Source organism: Castor canadensis, chromosome 5 (assembly GCF_047511655.1).
Source record: "Castor canadensis chromosome 5, mCasCan1.hap1v2, whole genome shotgun sequence".
In the NCBI taxonomy this organism is placed as follows: domain Eukaryota; kingdom Metazoa; phylum Chordata; class Mammalia; order Rodentia; family Castoridae; genus Castor; species Castor canadensis.
In genome coordinates, this window is record NC_133390.1 from 126,821,180 (window position 1) to 126,842,555 (window position 21,376).

The 21,376-nt window shown below is 43.3% G+C and overlaps 1 long non-coding RNA gene across 3 annotated transcripts; it reads right to left on the reverse strand.

Annotated features, from left to right (window-relative positions):
- Nucleotides 1–272: 272 nt before the first annotated feature.
- On the reverse strand, nucleotides 273–15,191 carry LOC141423327 (uncharacterized). 3 transcript variants are annotated; one of them, XR_012448106.1, is made up of 4 exons: nucleotides 15,091–15,191; nucleotides 8,495–8,803; nucleotides 7,495–7,856; nucleotides 273–6,156 (listed from the first exon to the last, which is right to left on the reverse strand). It is a non-coding gene; the product is annotated as an uncharacterized lncRNA (long non-coding RNA). The 3 variants fall into 3 exon arrangements; XR_012448104.1 differs by lacking the exon at nucleotides 8,495–8,803 and having other exon boundaries at nucleotides 15,091–15,186; XR_012448105.1 differs by lacking the exon at nucleotides 15,091–15,191 and having other exon boundaries at nucleotides 8,495–15,071.
- Nucleotides 15,192–21,376: the final 6,185 nt, after the last annotated feature.

Consider the following 21,376-nt stretch of genomic DNA (forward strand, 5'->3'; position numbering starts at 1 on the left):
TTTAATTCTACCATCCCCAGAGGGATGTTCTGAACCAGTCCTGGTGTGTGTGTGGGGTTGTCCTCAGCCCATACTTCTGGAATCTTAAAGGAAAGCTCAGCAATCTCAGGAATCACTTTCTTAGAGGCACGGAGTCACCATTCCTCCTCCTGCACAAATGTGAAAGTTAGAATCTTGGCTTCAGGCACTCTCAGCTTTAAGGCTGCCATGCTGTCAGAGTCAAAAGATATCTGTGTCAACAAGTTATTTTGAACAACAAGTCTTTGCCCATCAAGGCCACAGGGCAGTCAGGAAGGTAGAGGAGCTCATGCCTTACTTCATGCTTTCCAAGACTGCATTTTCTGGATACAAGGAAGGGGAGGTGAGTCTGATCTCCCGTGGCCCTGACAATGGTTGCATGGCTCTGTGAGAGAGGGCCCACAGGTTGGGTTATAACTGAATGGGTTGTGCCAGTGTCCATCAGTAGATCAATGGGATGGCCCCCTATCTTGGACCATAGGCACCTGGGGGCCCAGTAGAATGGAGTCTGGTCTGTCCATGTCTTCCTCATAATCCTCAAAAGTGGCCAGCTTGACAAGATCGTTCTCTCAGGGGCTGCTTCTCCCCTGAGCAAGCCTATACTTTCCTTCAACAACTTGGCCTCTGCCTGTGGTCTGGGCTGCCTTCTTGGGGTCCCTGGGCCATTAGAGACATTCATTTTTCCGGTGTCCTTCCTGATGACAGTAGGCACACTGGTCTCACCTTAGTTCCTCTCTAGGGTGAGGCTGTTCCAGGGGCACTGTCCACCATCCATGGGTATTGCATCTTCCTCTGCCATGTCCTGTATGTTGGGGCCCACCCAACTGTTTGGATAGAGCCACAGCAAAGAGTTCCACCTTCCTTTTCATCTTTCTATCAGTCTCCTGTTTGGCTTCTTGTACTCAATTGACAAAGACTTTTGTGGCAACTCCAGAAGCTGGCTGGTGTTCATACCAGCAAACCCCTCAAGATTTTGTAATTTTTTCTTATGCTCCCCTGGGCCTGGCTGACAACGGCTACATTAAACATCCTCCAGTTTTCGGTCGCCTCTGGGTTGAAAGGGGTGTACAGGTGAAGGCCTCGCATAGCTGCTCATAAAACTGGCTAGAGCTCTCATCTGGCCCTTGGATGACTTCTGTTGTCTTACTCACGTTTATAACCTTTTCCCTCCATCCTCCATGACTCCTCATAACACCTCCTGATACTGTTCAAGCTGCTTGACTGTAATCTCAGTCATCAATAGGGTTCCAGTGGGGGTCCTCCTCTGGGAACCGGCCCTGAACATAGGCTTGGGCACTTAGAGTGTCTGCAGGGGCATGGTCTTCCAGCCACTTTAGAGCTGCCAAGGTTATACGTGTCACTCAGTATTAAATAGAGTCAGAAGAAGCTGTCAGCAGTCTGTCCAGGTGGGCTTATGAGTCTGGATGATGGACTGCATTAGATAAATCAGAGACTGAAGCTTTTCCAGTTTAGAAGGTCTGTGGTGGTGAAGGGTTGGGAGATGAATGTCTGCCTTCCTTCTTGTATCTGACTGTGCTGGTCAGATCATCTGCAGGGCTGTGGGTCTCAGGGGAGAGGCTAGGCCCATAGTGGGACTGTTCAAGTGTTCCTGGTTGAACGTAGGGGCCAGTCTCACATGGAGCCGCGGAGTGAGGATTGGTGGGCTCAGAGCAAGCATGAGGTTCCTGGGGCCAGAGGAAAGTGGGGTTGTAGTTTCAAGGACTCCTGGGCCCAGCCTTATAGGCATATGTGCTGCTGGGGCCTCCCCCATCTGATGCTGCTTCCCCTTCCGAGGGTGGATGCAAAGGGGCAGACGGCAGGGGGTACAGTGGCACATAAGAGGGTGGGGTCTCCTTGGGGATCCCCACAAATATGGGTTTCTCTGGCTTTTTACATTTTTCCCTGCACTTGGAAGCTGCTGCCACCCTGGCTACCATGACCTGCATGCTTCCTCTAGGTGGGACTTTAGCCATGTGGGCTGACTGAAACTGCATCCTGTCACCAGTCAATATAAGGGAATTGATCTGAGTGTCCAGGCTCCCCCTACAACCACTTCAAAATCTCCATCGACTATGACCTTATCTAATGACCCCTCCAAGGGCCATCCTACACCAAAAGCAGGCTGGTCTATTTCACAGAAGGTCCTAAGCTGGCCAGGAGTCAGCTTGACCCTGTAATCTTCATTAAATCCCCTTTTAAAGTTCTTAAGCATTGTTACTCTGACCTCCTCCTATTCCTCCCACTGCCAGATGTCCAGACAGAGACAGAGACAGAAGGGGATGAGGGTTGTGGAGAGGAGGTAAGGGATCCTCCTCTCAGGTACACAGGAGAAAACAAATGACACCATTCACTTCGTCCATCCCCAGCCATTCTCCCCATGGGGATTTAGGCATCTCTTAGCCATAGTGAGTCCGTGTAAGCCCTGGACTGGAGGCCCTGTTAGGACTCACCCTGGACCATATGAGTTTGCCACAGACCTGCAGATTGGGCTTGTACTTTCACACACTCTCACGCAGCACATTACTTCCACCTTACTCCCTGAAACTGAGAGACATGGTTTCACCCCAAAAGGCAACCTCTGGGATGTCTCTGCTGGGAGTTGATCAGACTCCTTCTGCTCCTGAGGCAGGCCTGAGTTCGAACCCAGGTTCTTACCAGTCGGATGTGTGGGGCTCCCAAGTTAGTTCCTGAGCCTTTCCATTCCTTTGTGCAATGAAATTCACCTCCTCGGTTTGTCGAGAGAGGCTCCCTCCCTCTAGATCAACACATCTGCTGGCACCTGGCAGAGGCAGCCCTCCCGTTGGACTGGGGACATTGAACTGGTGACAAAGAGGTGAAAACACTGCCCTCTAAATCCCAGATGAGCATCTAGAAATGTTGTAGGAGAGACGGGGCACCAAAGCTTTCAGGAAGCAAGTTTATTAAGCAGGCTGGCAGCAACTCAGCAGTCCAAAGGCTGAGCCCTGAGAACAAAGGGGGCTTTCCTTATATACCATTTAGAGCAGGTTACAGAAATGGGGGGTGCAGCTTGTCCCTCACATGGTCACATATTATTTCATTGGCCATTTTAACCTCTGGGGTGAGGTGACCCTTCTCTGGTCTCATCCCAGGTGCTACTTGACATTCCTCAAATCTGCTTTTTATTTTTTGTTTTCTGTTGCACTCATTATCTCTCTCATTGCCTCTCATTATCTCCCTTCCCCTTCCCCGCCTTCCTGACACTAAGGACCTGAATTCCATGCCTAAAGCCCTGGGTTCCATGCAAAGACCTGAGTTCTGTGTCTAAGGCCCAAGTTCCATCCCCAATTCCCTGATATCCATGGCTTTGGTTAAGTTCTATGACAACTCCCTGAAGGCCCTAAATTCCTTCCCCAAGGTGCTGATTCCCATGCCTAAGGCCCTGGTTTTCTTGTCTTAGGCCTGAGTTCCATGGCTAATGCTTGCGTTCTATTCCCAAGCCCTGAGTTCTATTCCCAAGGCTTCTGTTCTATGTATAAGGCCCTGAATTCCATTCCTAAGGCCCTGAGTTCCAGGCGTAAGGCCCTGAGTTCCTTGCCCAAGACTTCAGCTCTATGTTTAAGGCCCCAAGTTCCACACTTAAGCTCCCGAGTTTGACCTCCAGCACTCCTGTGGTTTTCATGTAACAGAAGTCAAAACAAAACAAAACCACCTCCCCGCACCCCCAAAAAATCTCCACACTGCTGTAATAATAAATGGGGTATGAAATCAGATTGCTCCCTAGCAAAGCTGTGGTCACACAGGGCTGCGTCAGTTGGGAGGTGGGGGCAGAGCCTGGATGTGAGGCCTGGAGTTGTCTTCTCCATGGTCATCTGGCCTTCTGGGTTCCCACCCCCATGTTCTGCAGGATCCTATCCCCTCAAACTGGAGTGACCTGCTTCAGAGAATCAGCCTCCAGCTAACATAAGTCAACCTGGATGACGGGAGGTATCGCACCTACCCGAGGTTGTCGACTTGCTAGTGACTCTGGAAGAAAAGTGGACAGGCAGTAGTGAACCAAATCCTAGGAAAACTGATGGTGAAATGTAGCCAGGGTCTGAAATCAAAGGCCCTTTTAACACCTGCAGATGGTTTTTATCCTGCTCCCCCACACACACGTTTTTGTTTCGTTTTTTTGGTAGTACCTGTGTTTGAACTGAGAACCTTGTACTTGCCAGGTACTCTACCACATGAGCCACACCCCAGCTCTTTTTTGCTCTAGGTTCTCCCCATAGAGTCTTGTGCTATTCCCTGGAACAGCCTGGGTCATGATCCTATTTGTTTCTCATCTAGTTGGGAAGACAGATGTACACCACCATACATCTGGGGTCTCTTGAACTTTTTGCCTGGGCTGGCCTCCATCCACGATCCTCCCAATCTCTGCCTCCTGAGTAGCTAGGATTACATGCATGAGCCACTGTGCCCAGCTCTGGTTCCACTTTTGATGAAAGACTCTTCACAATTATTAACTTGGAAGAAGTTCCTTCTGTTGGAAAAGAATTCAAGACAAACCCTTTAAATCTTGTTGAAAGGGTCTTTGGGGGGAAGGGGTGATACTGAAGTTTGAATTCAGGGCCTTGCACTTGCTAAACAAGCACTCTACCACTTGAGACACTCCCTCGAGTCCTTTTTGTTTTACTTAGCTTTTTTCAGAGCTTTATGCTCAGGGCAGGTTGGGACCAGAATCCTCCTACCTATGTCTCCCTTATAGCTGGGAACTCCCTGCTGGGCACCCCCCCTTTTTTTTTGTGGGAGAAGGAGGAAACAAAGTCTAGTTATATAGCCCAGGCCAGTCTTGAACTAGTGATTCTCCTGGCCCCCAAGTGCTGAGATTGCAGGTGCATACCACCATGCCCAGTTGGTAGGCTGTTTTCATGCAATTTAACAGCAGACACGGCAGTGATATTCCAAAATGCCCATCCTTGGATTGCCTGTAACAACCAAAGAAGCATTCTCAGGGATTCTCCACATTCAGCCAATCTTCAGAAGTAAACAGAATGTCAGAAGTAAACAGAATGAGTCATGACCTCAGCTAGAAGTTACTTTTTTCCCAGAATATCAGACCAGGATCCCTGTCTGATTTCTGTTTATTTTGACATGCTTGTTTAACCATTTTTCATCTTTGTCTAGGGACCCCTCATTGTCATTCACCTATATTGGACCTGTTTCTTTTCTTCCCCCTTTTTAAAATCACTGTGTGTGATAAATACATTCATACACACATAAAGAAATGGATTCCATTGGCTCATATAACAAAAACATTGAGGGTGCCGTATTTTGAACAGTATGATTCAGGACTCAAATGATGTCTCCATGGCCAAGGCTCTTGTGCTTCAGATCTGTTCTCAGGGGGTGCCAGCCCCCGCCCCGCCCTTCAGATTGGCTTAACTTCTGCACACCAAAATAGTCAAGGGGCCAAGGCGGTGACTGATGTAAGCCAGTCAGGGCCCTGGAAATGGGAATGGGAGGAGTCCTATCTAATGTTGCCTGACAATGGTGAAGGATGGTCCGCAAAGGAAACCCAGAGCCATGCTTTAGAGAGAGAATATACGAGGAGTGTTTTTTTAAAAAACTGACAAGTGTTATCAATGGGAAAAATTCTAAGTGGAAAACAACACGAAACAGAAGGATCTTGCCCCTTGGGGGAAGAATTTGTGGCTTCAGCTCACCTTCCACACTTTGGAGAAATAGGTCTACCTTAAGGAGGAAAAAATGGTACAGCAGTGTGTAACATGGGAAAATATTCAGAGTGCCTGTTTCGAAAATCCTAGAAATCCAACATCTTAGCATTCTTACATTTGAAAAACTCCTACCCCATTTGGTGCACAAAGGCAAGCCTGATCTGATACACATCACTACCAACTCCCAAAAAATAATTATATTTTTCTAGCTCTAAAATGCTGACAAAAGGAATGATGCCCCATGGTGGCTCCTTTTTGTGGTGCCCAACTGTAGAGCAGAATGCAAAATACCAGTGCATTCAAGTGGTTCAAAACGCAAAGATCTCGAACAGTAGTCTCTCCTCTCCCTGAGCAGAGGTGGTGTGGAAGCTTGAGTTTCCCAAGATGTTTTCTTATTCCTCTTCACCTTTTGGGGACATTAGAGATGGTGTGACATCAGATAAACTGTCTTTATTTCCAGCTGTAGGCAAGAAACAACAGCTTCTGACTGCATGGACACAGCATGCTACTGACTGCTCTAACAGCAACGCTAAAGCACGACTCCTTCCAGCTACTTAAAATATTTATAATCCCAGTCACCATGATGGGTGCCAATGCTGCTATCATGCAGGATATCCTTTTTTGTCTATTATTTTTATTTCCTTTTTTATTATTGTTATACTGGGGATACATTGTGACATTTATCAATATTCTTACAATATATCACAGTTGAGTTCACCCCCTCCACCATTCTCCTTCATCTCCCCTCCCCCCCAGGACATCCTTCTAACTGCAGTGTGAGGACCATTGCTGCTTGGTTCTGCACATGATAAAATTTCTATACAGAAATTACCACTTGCCCCAGGATACCCAGATGGTCTTGTTACTGTTTTCACCAGAAAATATCCACTACTACAACGAACTTTCCAAAGAACCAATGTAATTCAATGATGTAACGCAAACATGCTGCAAACTTTTCCTACCCTTTTTATTTTGGCAGTACTGGAGTTTAAACTCAGGGCCTCACACTTACTAGGCAGACACTTTGACACTTGAACCAATGCCCCAGCCCTTTTTTTTCTTTAGTTATTTTTCAGGTAGAGTCTTGCATTTTCCCCCAGATTGGCCTCAAACCCCAATCCTCCCAATTTCCACCTTCCAAGTAGCTGGGATTAGAGATATGCATCACTACACACAGCCCGTCCACTTGGCTTTATTTCTAATTTCCCTGTAATTTTTCCCTAGCATTCTACTTCATCTGACCCTCCCATACTTTGCAGGATCATTTCCTGCCATTTCTTAGTCTCCAGGAAAACAAGTTTTCCAGACAGGTGGTGCTCCTCCTGCCTGTCCTCTGCTGCACAGGCTCTTCTTCTTTCTGGATGCCTCTTTCCTCCACCCCATTCCAGGCCTTTCTCCCTCAGGTAATTTGGTTGACCCCCAAAAGGCAACTTCAGACCCAGCCCAGGGATCACGTAATTGGAGGCTTCCTTACTGTTGGCCTCCCTCCACCCACCCCCGACTCCCATGCAGCCTAGGTGTGGCCAGAGTCCTCCCCAGGGCGCCTCCCACACTCAGCCCTTCAGTAGTCCTGGGGACAAGTGTGAACTGCCACTGAGTGCTGGCTACTGGGCTGAGTCGATAAGTCGAGTTGGTTCCATTTAATCCTCCTGAGAGCCCTGCGGAAACAGGGCTGTTAATAACCCAGCTCCTGGTGAAGCACAGGAAGCTTAAGGAACTGACTCAAGGAAGTCCCGCAGCTGACTGGTGGTGATAGATTCCAAACCTGGCCAGTTCCACCCCAGAGTCATGCACTCACCTGAACTGGAAATCATGTGCTCTTGTCTCTAGCCAGGCCAATCTCTGGGGTCCTCGGGGAAAGGTCCTCTCCCAACTGCTCCCAGGGCTTGGCATTGCTTGGCAGGTTGGCAACCGTTTGTCAACCCAAAGCAAAGGCTTCTGCTTTACCCTCTAGACCTGATGGAGAGCACTGTGCGGAGGTGACAACACTCAGACGTAGGCTGTCAGGATGAAGGTTGTCATCAGGGACCAGGATGATCCTTCTCACGTACAATGTCTGTTTTTCCAGGTTCTTCCCAGGAGTGGTCAGGAAAACCAAACAGAGCTAAATTGCGTCCTGCTCACCAAGAGTGCACGGATTCTTTGACTGGGCTCAGGGCTCTACAGATGGTAAAGCATGTCATTTCATCACAAACTGGAGGTAAACATTTTCTATGGAAAACATTTCCAAAATTTTACCATATGGGAAATCCTGTTTTTGTTTGTTTGTTTGTTTGTTTTCTTTTGTGTGTGTATGTGTGTGTGTGTGTGTATGTGGACTATGGTTTGAACTCAGGGCCTACACCTTAGGCCACTCCATCGGCCCCTTTTTTCTGATGGGTTTTTTTGAGATAGGGTCTCAGGAACTATTTGCCCAGGCTGACCTTGTACTGAGATTCTCCTGATCTCTGCCTCATGAATAGCTAGGATTATAGGTGTGAGCCATCAGCACCCAGCTGAAACCCTGTTTTGGTAAGCTCAAAATACCATTAGCGTGAACCTATGTTGATTAAGATTACAATGGGGTGACCAAGGAGCCTCTGAGAGCTAGAAAGGTTTTAGTTCTGGTCTTGGGTGCTGTCGCACAGATATGTTTAAACTGTGTGCATCCATCTAGGTGTAGTCTGTACTTTTCTGTACATATATTACATTTCAGTCTTAAAAAGCTAATTATACTAGATGTGGATGGAGAATAAGTGTATATAATTTTCATACAAGTTTCTAAAAAATTCATGGAAGGTATTGCAAGGTGGTTATACCTGGAGTCATTCACTAAAATTTCTTCAGGGCCAAGTAGCAGACAAAACAAAAGGTGGGGGACACCTGTCTTCAGTGGTGGTCAATCAGCCTTCTGGGCACTGAGGCTCAAATTGCTGCCATGCCGGTTGTCAGTGCTGTCAAGTTGTCTCCAGAAGCAAGAGATCCGCATCTTTATAGGAATCTCTGAAGTCTTTTGTTGTTGTTTCTTTTGTTTTTTGGGCTGTACTGGGGTTTGAACTCAGGGCTTCACACTTGCTAGGCAGGCGCTCTACCACTTGAGCCACTCCATCAGCCAAATCTCTGAAGTTCTGAATGTCAGCAGCCAAATTTTAAAAACATGTAAACACTGTAGCGGCCAAATGAAACCCATCTGTGAGTCAATTCCTGCCTGTTGACCCTGGGGTTTCTGACATTACAGTAAACTGAGGTAAAGCAGCATATGGAGCTTCTCCAGCTCTATTTTGCAGTCAACATTGTCTAACACCCTGAACAGGTCTAGTAAATGCCCTTATGTAATGTGTCACAGTGAAGTCATTAGCAGGGGACAGTGGCCCTCTCCTGATGTAATATGTGAGGTGCTGTCCCTCTGGTAATGTTCTTGTTGAAAACAGCAGAGGGTAGAAGATGCTGCAGCGGCCCCCCCTGAGATCACCTGGTCCTGGCTGTTCCCTAGCTACCATTGACTTTGGCTGCTAACAGCTCACAGATCCCTGCCTTGTCCAGAGATGCCTCCCCTACTTGGAGGGTTGGGCAGACAAAGCCATGGATAATCCAGGTAAGAGGCATTAGCCAGGGACAACAGCCTTCCCCTAATGTTAAGCCCCAAGGTGGGGAACTTTCTCCAGGGTCCTCCCAGATCAGGCTGGACTTGGGCGGAACTCACATCAACACTTAGCTTCCATCCCTGGCGCTGTTCTGTGTCCCTTAGTCCTTTTCTTGAGATCATGACCTCAACAAATCACTGTACAGAGGAATTCTCACCTCAGGCTCTGCTTCTGGGGAACCCAACTTAAGATGATGACTTTAGGAGGAAAAGTTGTTGGAAGAGCCAAGTCTCAGACTGGGCCCTCACTAGTTGGACGATCATTTAGTTAACCTAAATAAGGTTAACTGGGGCTTAACCTTACTGAGCCCCATTTTCTTTAAGGGTCCATTTGAATAACCAATGTATATTGAGCCAATCAGGTGGCCCTCCCACAGAATGGTTAAGACAATGCAATAAATATAAATGTAGAAGCCAATGTGAAGCTACAAAATGCAAGAGCTAACACCACCCCCATTTCAGCACGAATACCTCCCCTTTGAAGTGCATGTCCCTTTTCTCCCCCACTGTAAGAGAGTGGACTGTGTTTTGTTCTACTCCAGGATAAACTGATTTCTTCCCATCCAAAATTCTTTAAGATCCATCATAAAAAATTTAAAAACCAACATGTTGTATACAATTAAGAAGAAAAAACTAAGCTATGAGACAATGACACCATAATTATTTTATACTTTTTCTTTTTTCTTTTTTTTTTGGTTACAGGGGTTTGAACTCAGGGCCTCACACTTGGTAGGAAGGTACTCTGCCACTTGAGCCATTCCACCAGCCCTGTCTTGTGTTGGGTATTTTCAAGATATGGTCTTGTGAGATATTTACCTCAAACCTCGATCCTCCTGATCTCTGCCTGCTGAGTAGCTAGTATTACAGGCATGAACCACTGGCACCTGGGTTATTTTATAGTTTATTTTATACTCTTTCAAGTAGCCCTTTTAGACTTACTTTTTCCATTTGATTTTGAAAACTCAATCATACAGACAAGATGAAGCAATTTTATATCCACATAGCTACAACTTTAACTTTTCCAATTACTAAATGCTGAGAGGTAGGGTGCAAGATTAAAGTTTTTTTCTTACAGGTATCCGTTGTTTTAGCTCTGTTTGTAGAAAGATTTTCATTTTCATATTGGATTGCTTTGGCTTATTTTATAAACATATATATATACACACACACTTGTTTTTGCAGCACTGAGGTTTGAACTTAGGGCCTCTTGCTTATTAGGCTGGCACTCTACCACTTGAGCCACTCTGCCAATCTATTATGTATATTAATAATCATATTATTTTTGCATACATGTAAACATTTTGGTTAACACATGTGTAGTGTATGCATATCATATTGTCATACATTCAGGATCTCTGAAGAAAGTACTCCATTATTGTCTCCAGGATGTTTTCCCCCAATGTCTTAGTATCCATTTTGTGAGGAGCAATAATTTTCAGACAATAACCAATCAGGCTCATATTCCTTTTTTCTCCCCATATTCCTTCTTCAAATGCTTTTTTGATTGCTATAGTTTGAAGTGTCTCTCCAAAAACATGTTGGAAGCATAATCCCCAAATGCAACGGTGTTGGGAGGTGGAGCCTAATGGGAGTCACAAGGGTTCCACCTCGTGAGCACAGTAACTGCGAGTTCAATCTCCTGCTGTCTTGCTTTTGTCCTCTCTTTATGGGATAACACAGCAAGAAGGCCCTCAATTTAGCTAGGTCCTTTGATCTTGGACCTCCCAGCCTCCAGAATCATGAGTCAATAAGTTTCTGTTCATTATAAATTACCCAGTCTCAGCCTCGTGCAGTGGCACATGTCTGTAATCCTAGCTACTTGGGAAGCAGAGATCAGGATGATTGAGGTTCCGGGTCAGACCAGGCAAAAAGTTTGTAAGACCCCATCTCAACCAATAAGGCTGGGCATGATGGTGTGTGCCTGTCATCCCAGCTACCTGGGGAAGCACAAATAGGAAGATCCACAGTCCAGGCTGGCTCAGGCATAAAGCCAGACCTATCTCAAAAGTAACCAAAGCAAGCCGGGTGCTAGTGGCTCACACTGTAATCCTAGCTACTCAGAAGGCAGAGATCAGAAGGATGGCGATTTGAAGTCAGTCCAGGCAAATAGTTTGCAAGACCTTATCTCAAAAAATACCCAACACCAAAGGGGCTGGCAGAGTGACTCAAGTGGTAAAGTACCTAGCAAGTGTGAGGCCCTGAGTTTAACCTTAAGTACCACCAAAAAAATTTTAAAAAATAAACCACCCAGTCTCAGGTATTCCATTCCAGCAACACAAAGTGGATTAAGACACTGACCGAAACATTGAAGGGTAGCAGTAAACTGTTTTACCACAGGGAATTACAACTAAGTCAGGAACGTGTGGGTAGAGTCAACTGAGATACATTACCTACCTACTCTATTTCTAATGTGAAAAAAGTCTTGTCCAACATTGTACACCCAGTGCCCAAGACTGTTCTTGCCCACCAGGAGGCCTTCTGTAAAGATTTCTTTTTTTTTTTTTTTTTTTGCTGGGATTGGGGTTTGAACTTGGGGCTTCATGCTTGCGAAGCAGGTGCTCTACTGCTTGAACCACACACCTGTAGTCCATTTTGCTCTGGCTATTTTTTGGAGATGGGAGGGCAGGTCTCATGAACTATTTGCCTGGACTAGCCTCAAATCATGATCCTCCCAATCTCAGCCTCCCACATAGCTAGGATTACAGGTGTGAACCTCTGGCACCCTGCAATGTTTCTCGAATAAACAAATTGCTGGTTTTTTATCTTAAAGATTTTTTTCCACTTATTTTCCTCTGGTAATTCTGGCTTATAAAAATACTCTGTGTTTCCCAAGCCCCAAGCCACATGTAAACCTGCCTTTTGGGAATACCCATGTTACCATATTATTTGTTTTCCTTAATTTTGTGAAATCAAGAAAAATGAGTGAAGGAAGTGATGTGCTAAGTGAAGATGTTTCTTGCATAAATTAAGACACAGAGCTTTGGAGGAACTAATGTGAGTGTGGCTTCAAAGGCAGGCTTTTATGTGACAGCTAAAATACTGATGCTGTAAGTCCACTTGACTGTCATGAATATGACTGGCTTCTAGCAGAGGCAGTGCTCCAAGTGGGAGTGATGTATTTAAACAAAACTTTAAAGAAACATTTATTTTCAATCTCATTATACTGAGGATAAATGTACTTGGTTTACCAATACCACTTGCTACTCTCAATTCAACTCATTTGAAGTAGGATGGCTCAGAATTTAAACCAATACATAGTTCATCAAATGCCATCAAATGTTTTATGTGGACATCTACCAGGCCTGTGACTGGGTGTCAGGTCACTTATAATAGTAAAAGTTGTTCACAGGCCTTCTGCTGCATAGATACTTTATAAAATAATTTTATTGGTGTACAAAGAATTCATAATTCTAGTCATATTTATAGGAAGATTTTCTCAAAATTATCTGGTGTTTCAAAAAGAAGTGAGCTTGCCCTGTCCTGGTTGGAGTAGCAGACTAAGCTTCTATCAAGTGTAACCATCAGGAAGCTGGGTTCAGGTGCCTGTGACCTCCCTGTACTGTTTTTATAACTTCTTTGAGACCATATTATTTCTGAATAAACAGTTAAAGACACGATCTTTGCATCACTATATACCACTCACGAGAGAGGGAATGGCTTCATGGAGAAAGCTGCTGTGAGGGAATGCACAGTGTATATACTTCAAGATTTGAAGATGTCTTTCTAAAAGCCCTGCTGACATTGTGAAATTCAATGCTCACTTCTGGAGCATAGAGTAGGGAGGAGCTGACACGCCTTTCTGTACAGATGCAGCGTTACACGGGCATTGTGTTGCTTTATAATTTTGAGAAAGTGTTCACAGTAACTGGCCTTAAACAGTTTCCAGACTCATGTTACCCAATGAAACTGTTGCTGAATGTTCTTCAGGAGCACTCAGAGGGAACTCTCATTCCATTTTCAGGACATCTGAGATCTCCATTTTGGGAATAATTTCAGCATGGGGTTAAATTTATCAATTAAAACTACTCTTTCTACCTCTCTCCTAAGCAAAAGTGAACCACACAATATTAAAAGCGAATTATACCGTGCATTTCCAAGGGCTCTAGACCTTTCATAAAGGGTTAGGTAGTTGCTGTAATTCCTTAAAGTATCATTTGTATGTTTGTGAGATCACATGCATCATTCTACAGCCACAGGTGAGTCATACACTACAAATAATTTCATCTTTCCAGCACAGGATGTTACCATAAATATTGAAAGATCTTAATACTTTCTTACTGTCAAGGGAGCTCGTATCTTGCAAAGTCTGCTTTTGTAGTACTGGGCCCTGTTCATGCTGACTCTGGGTCATGTCATCTCCTGTTCGTTTCCTCTACCTGGTCTCCTCTTCACTGAACCAGATTGGGATTCCAAGTAAGTCAAGTCACTTCCTCTTTTTCTTCCATGCTACTGGTCAATTACTGATCAGCTAATAGGCACAAGAAGAACTCAGTGAGCTAGGATGGAGTCATGAAGACTGGGCTCAGTCAATATTATCTCAATGAGCAGTACCCGTCCCTCAGTGACCAGCTATTAATCCTTTAGTAAACACTTCCTGAGTGTCTGCTATGGCTCATATCCTTGTAGGCATGAGGCCATAGAGATAAAAAGAAAAAAGAAAATACAGGTCTCCTATTCTCAGGGAACCCACAATCCCAGGAAGGAGATAGAAAACTCAGTATGACCTGCATGGAAATTATACCCAAGGTGGAAGAGGATTTTTTGTTTTGGTTTGGTTTGGATTTTTTTTTTGTAGGACTAGGATTTGAACTCAGGGCTTTGAGCTTGCAAAGCAGGTGATCTACCTCTTGATCCATACTTCCAGTTCATTTTGCTCTGGTTATTATGGAGATAGGGTCATGAACGATTTGCCCAGGCTGGCCTTGAACCAGGATCCTCCCAATCTCATCGTCCCAAGTAGCTAAGGTTACAGGGTGAACCACCGGTGCCACAGTGGCAGAGCTTTGAGAGTCAGCAGAGGGACACTTCAGTAGGACATAGAGACAAGACATGTAAATCCAGACTTCCTGGCTCCAATGAATGCTCACATGGGTGCTATGGGAACAAGAGGAGAGGAGCTACTTGGGAAAATAAAAAAACTGAAATAAAAATTATCACTCACTTCAGACCCCCTAATATTTTAAACGCTGCATTTAAACATCAGGCCCAATTAAGTTATCTAACTTGTGAAGAACTGTTATTAAAATGGCCACTGGATGAAAGGCACTTTTAAAAGCAAGGTTGAGTTCAGTGGCACACTCCTGGAATCCCAGCATTCAGGAGGCAGAGGCATGCGGGTCAAGAGTTCAAAGTCAGCCTAGGCTCCACACAAAAAAACAAGGTTGCCCAGTGTAACTTTTGGAAGTTGGATATATGGGGAGGTTAAAGATAATTTGTTTTTGGAATAAGTATGTCATAAATGTATTCATTTACTATCAAAAGTTAATAAACCAGCTCTAATGGAGTCATTATTTAAAAGTTCCCATCCAAATCTTTCCTCTTCCAACCATTGCTATTGCCAGGACTATTACAAAATTTAATGCTATCGCAATAAATAATAACACATGGTTGTCTAGCTTAAGGAGTAAATTAATTTTACATTAATCCCCCCAAAGATCTATATAACAAGAAATTCTATTTTACACTTCTTTTCACAATGGCAATAAATAGCACAAAATATCTGTGAAAGTTCACCTCACTATGGTTTAAAACATCAAACTATATCAAACTCACTTGCTTAGATATTTCCACTCCAAACAGCAGAAGCTTTTCTGGAGGAACTTAGAAGCCTGTAAAAGAAGTGTTCTATGTACATCTTTAATGGCTAAGCTGTGGACTCCTGTGTTTGTTTTCCAGGTCAGCTGCCTGGTGTCAGGTGGGCACCCATGGTGTGTGTACAGAGGCTTTCGGAGGGAGCAAAGGCCTGTTTGTCTTCCAAACAGGCCAGTCTGTTGGGGGCAGGTCAGAAGTCACATTTGCATGTGTGTAGCGGACACCTGAGCAGTAGTGCATTGTGAACATGTGTTACCTGGTATTTTGACAAATCTAGCTGTCCTTGGACTAGATGTTGGATCCAGCCTGCAGTCAGGAGAGGAGTATTGGATTTCAGGTGCACCCATCCAGGTTGTTCTTGTATCTGTGAGTTGAAGGTTTTTGGGTTCCATGGTCTCTAAGAATCCTCGTTCACACCACACCTTGAAATAACACGTCCTCAGAAGCAGCTGATACAAACAGTTTTCTTCTCAAGTGAGCTTTCAGGCTTAACCGGGTAGCACAGGGCCAGGATGTGCCAGAGGGGACAGCAGGAGGAAATGTCCCCATCCACATGTGGACAGCTAGAACTCTGATCTGGCCTGAAGCCCCAGAGCTGGCCTTCTTTGGGAGACTTACAGGTTATAATATAAGAGCTCAGGCTTGGGGCATAGCTCAAGTGGCAGAATGCCTGCCTAGCATTCATGAGACCTTGAGTTCAAATCCCAGTACCACAAAAAACAAAAACAAAATAAAACATAACAAAAGCTCAGAAGTCACCTATCACAGGGCTCAGCTAGGGGAGCCAAGCAGAGTATCTCCATATGGTCTCTACTATCGTTTGGATCTTGACTGTCCCCCCAAAAGGTCTATGTGCTGGTCCTCAACTTTGCGCTGCTGGAAGGTGGTGGAAACCTTTAAGAAATGGAGCCCAGTGGGAGGTTTTAAGTCACTGGGAGTGTGCCCTTAAAGGGGACTGTGGGATGCCATGAATTGGGGAGTTATCTTTTTTTTGGGTTCATGCTTGCTGGGCAGGTGCGCTACCACTTAAGCCACACCCCCAGCCCTTTTTACAGTGGTTATTTTTTTTTTTTTGGTGGGACTGGGATTTGAACTCAGGGCTTCATGCTTACAAAGCAGGTGCTGTACTGTTTGAGCCACATCTCCAGCCTTTACAGTGGTCATTTTTTACATAGGGTCTTGCCTTATGCCCAGGCTGGCCTAGACCACGACCTTCCCGTTTGTGCTTCCCTGAGTAGCTGGGATGACAGTACACACCACCACCCTGCATTGGTTGAGACAGAGTCTTGCAAACATTTTGCCTACGCTGGCTTCCAACTGTGATTCTCTTGATCCCCTCCTCCAGATGAGTGAATAGCAGCTGGAATTACAGGCTTACACCACTGTGCCTCATTAAAGTTCTGCTCCACGGGGCGCGCCAGCAACCAGGAGTGGGGAAGCTGGTGAGAGGAGGGAAGACCCACTTCCCACGTGAACTGTAAATAAACACGCAGGCCTGACAACGCGGGGCAGTGTCGCCTTTCCCAGTGCTTGGAAAGGGAAAAGCCTGTAGCAGAGGCCCCCCTCCCCCGCACAGGAGAACTCTGAGCAAACAAAGCCTGTGGGACCAGGTGAGTGCTAAGCTCACCCCAGAGATCTGCATAAATAACGCCGCCAGCTACAGGCTGAGAGCAGCAGGCAGGCAAGCCACAGTTGCAGATACCACTCTCAGAACTGCCTCCAGACGCTTTTTTTTTCTTTTTCTCCCTACCTTTGATGAGAGAACAACCGAATTACACCTGCAAGCCGAAAAACTTACTGAAACTGTATTGCATTTGAACTGGGGACACTTGGTGGGGCTTTTTTTTTTCTTCTGTGTGTGTGTGAGTGTAGTTTTGTTCTACTTTATGCATCCCCTTTGATGAGACAACTACAGAACAACATCTGAGGCACCAACTCCAGGACTGGAGATTGAGACGGACATCCAAATTATTAAGACTGAAATTGCATTGCATATAAACTTGGAAGTTTTTTGGTTTTTTGGGTTTTTTTGTTTTTTTTAATTTTCTATTTTCCATTTTATTTTAATTCATTTTTATAAATAGATATTACTTTCATATACTTATTTTTTATTTTTTTTATCTTTGATTTTCAATCCTCTCTCTGTCACTCTATTGTCTGTTCAGCTTACTGTCGATTAGTACACTAACACTCCCTGTTTATACCTTTGAAACTCTCTTGTCTGATACCTCGTTCTGCTTTCTCCCTCTTGTCTGTATACTTGTTTTCCCCTTTTCTTTAACTTCTTGCTTTCCATCTCAGCTCACTCTTCCATTCTCAATATTACCATTGTTATTATTACAAGCTAGAAAATACTTAATTACACACAGTACAGGGACAGTAACAACACCAAGGACAATGACAGGAAGACAGAAAAAACAAGGAAACCAGTTTCCCCACAGCAAAAAATTAGTACAGGAACCAGAGGGGAATGAAGAGAACAGAAACTCAGAGCCAGACTCCAACAAAATGAAGATAAACTATACCAAAGGACCCAATGAAGCCTACAAGAATAATTTAAAAGAAGACATACTACAAGTACTCAATGAGAATTTTATAGAGATGATACTGGATAGGGTCAACCAAAATGTACAGGAGACACTCAAGAAATTCCAAGACAATAAAAATAGAGAATTTGAAAAAGCAAAAGAAGAAATAAAGGAAACCATAGAAGCACTGTATAAACACCAAAGTGAAAGAGAGAACACAATGAATAAATGGATAAATGAACTCAGGACAAAAATAGACAACAATAAAGAAGAAAACAGCCAGGATATGGAAAACCTCAGAAAAAAGAACGAAACAGAACTGCAAAACAAAACGGAAGGCCAATCCAGCAGAATAGAACAAACAGAAGACAGAATCTCAGAACTTGAAGATGAAATGGTAATTAAAGGAAAAACTGAAGAACTACTAATTAAACAACTCAAGACCTGTGAAAAGAAAATGCAAGAACTCACCGACTCCATCAAAAGACCAAACTTGAGAATCATGGGCATCGAAGAAGGAGAAGAGGTGCAAGCGAAGGGAATGCGTAATATATTCAACAAAATAATAACGGAAAATTTCCCAAATCTAGAGAAAGATATTCCCATACAGATGCAAGAGGCCTCCAGGACACCAAACAGACCAGATCAAATTAGAACTACTCCACGACATATCATCATTAAAACAACAAGTTCAGAAACTAAGGAAAGAATATTGAAGGCTGCAAGAGAGAAAAAACAAGTAACATACAAAGGTAAACCCATCAAAATCACAGCAGACTTCTCAACAGAAACATTAAAAGCAAGAAGAGCGTGGGGTGAGATCTTCCGGGCACTGAATGAAAATAACTTCAACCCCAGGATACTCTACCCAGCAAAGCTATCATTCAAAATAGATGGAGCAATAAAAGTCTTCCATGATAAGCAGAAACTAAAACAATATGTGACCACAAAGCCACCATTACAAAAGATTCTGCAAGGGATCCTGCACACAGAAAGTGACACCCAACTTAACCATGAAAGGGCAGGCAGCACCAAACCACAGGATAAGAAAAAGCAAGACAGTAGAGAGTAACATCAAGTTAGGTACACACAATCAAACCTTCAAACAACTAAGATAACTAAATGGCGGGAATCACCACATACCTATCAGTACTAACACTTAATGTTAATGGACTTAATTCACCCATCAAAAGACACCGTTTGACAAAATGGATTAAAAAAGAAGATCCAACAATTTGTTGCTTACAGGAGACTCATCTCACCGACAGAAATAAGCATATGCTTAGGATGAAAGGCTGGAAGAAGATTTACCAAGCCAATGGCCCCCGAAAACAAGCAGGAGTAGCAATACTTATCTCTGACAAAGTAGACTTCAAACCTACATTGATCAAACGAGATAAAGAAGGACACTCCATACTAATAAAAGGGGAAATAGACCAAAAGGAAATAATAATCATCAATCTGTACGCACCCAATGTCAACGCACCCAATTTCATCAAACATACCCTGAAAGACCTAAAAGCATATATAAACGCCAACACAGTGGTTGTGGGAGACTTTAACACTCCATTATCATCAATAGATAGGTCATCCAAACAAAAACTCAATAAAGAAATCCAAGATCTAAAATATGCAATAGATCAAGTGGACCTAGTAGATGTCTACAGAACATTTCATCCAACCTCTACACAATATACATTCTTCTCAGCAGCCCATGGAACCTTCTCCAAAATAGATCATATCCTAGGGCACAAAGCAAGCCTCAGCAAATATAAGAAAATAGAAATAATACCATGCATACTATCTGACCACAATGCAGTAAAAGTAGAACTCAACAACAAAAGTAAAGACAAAAAACAAGCAAACAGCTGGAAACTAAATAACTCATTACTTAATGAAGAATGGATCATCGATGCAATAAAAGAGGAAATTAAAAAGTTCCTAGAAGTCAATGAAAATGAAAACACAACCTACCAGAACCTATGGGACACAGCTAAGGCAGTCTTGAGAGGAAAGTTTATAGCCATGAGTGCATATATTAAAAAGATTGAAAGATCCCAAATCAATGACCTAATGATACATCTCAAACTCCTAGAAAAACAAGAACAAGCAAATCCCAAAACAAATAGAAGGAGAGAAATAATAAAAATAAGAGCTGAAATCAACGAAATAGAAACCAAAAAAACCATACAAAGAATTAATGAAAGAAAAAGTTGGTTCTTTGAAAAAATAAACAAGATCGATAGACCCCTGGCAAACCTGACTAAAATGAGGAGAGAAAAAACCCAAATTAGTAGAATCAGGAATGCAAAAGGGGAGATAACAACAAACACCATGGAAGTCCAGGAAATCATCAGAGACTACTTTGAGAACCTATATTCAAATAAATTTGAAAATCTAAAAGAAATGGACAGATTTCTAAATACATATGATCATCCAAAACTGAACCAAGAGGAAATTAATCACCTGAATAGACCTATAACACAAAATGAAATTGAAGCAGCAATCAAGAGTCTCCCCAAAAAGAAAAGTCCAGGACCTGATGGATTCTCTGCTGAATTCTATCAGACCTTTAAAGAAAAACTGATACCAACCCTCCTTAAACTGTTCCATGAAATAGAAAGGGAAGGAAAACTGCCAAACACATTTTATGAAGCCAGTATTACACTTATCCCAAAACCAGGCAAAGACACCTCCAAAAAGGAGAACTATAGGCCAATCTCCTTAATGAACATTGATGCAAAAATCCTCAACAAAATAATGGCAAAATGAATTCAGCAACACATCAAAAAGATTATTCACCACGACCAGGTAGGCTTCATCCCAGGGATGCAGGGGTGGTTCAACATACGAAAATCAATAAACGTAATAAACCACATTAACAGAAGCAAAGACAAAAACCAGTTGATCATCTCAATAGATGCAGAAAAAGCCTTTGATAAGATCCAACATCATTTCATGATAAAAGCTCTAAGAAAACTAGGAATAGAAGGAAAGTTCCTCAACATTATAAAAGCTATATATGACAAACCTACAGCCAGCATTATACTTAACGGAGAAAAATTAAAACCGTTCCCTCTAAAATCAGGAACCAGACAAGGATGCCCACTATCTCCACTCCTATTCAACATAGTACTGGAATTCCTAGCCAGAGCAATTAGGCAAGAAGAAGGAATAAAAGGAATACAAATAGGTAAAGAAACTGTCAAAATATCCCTATTTGCAGACGACATGATCCTATACCTTAAAGACCCAAAAAACTCTACTCAGAAGCTTCTAGACATCATCAATAGCTATAGCAAGGTAGCAGGATATAAAATCAACATAGAAAAATCATTAGCATTTCTATACACTAACAATGAGCAAACGGAAAAAGAATGTATGAAAACAATTCCATTTACAATAGCCTCAAAAAAAATCAAATACCTAGGTGTAAACCTAACAAAAGATGTGAAAGACCTCTACAAGGAAAACTATACACTTCTGAAGAAAGAGATTGAGGAAGACTATAGAAAGTGGAGAGATCTCCCATGCTCATGGATTGGTAGAATCAACATAGTAAAAATGTCTATATTCCCAAAAGTAATCTACATGTTTAATGCAATTCCCATCAAAATTCCAATGACATTCATCAAAGAGATTGAAAAATCTACTGTTAAATTTATATGGAAACACAAGAGGCCACGAATAGCCAAGGCAATACTCAGTCAAAAGAACAA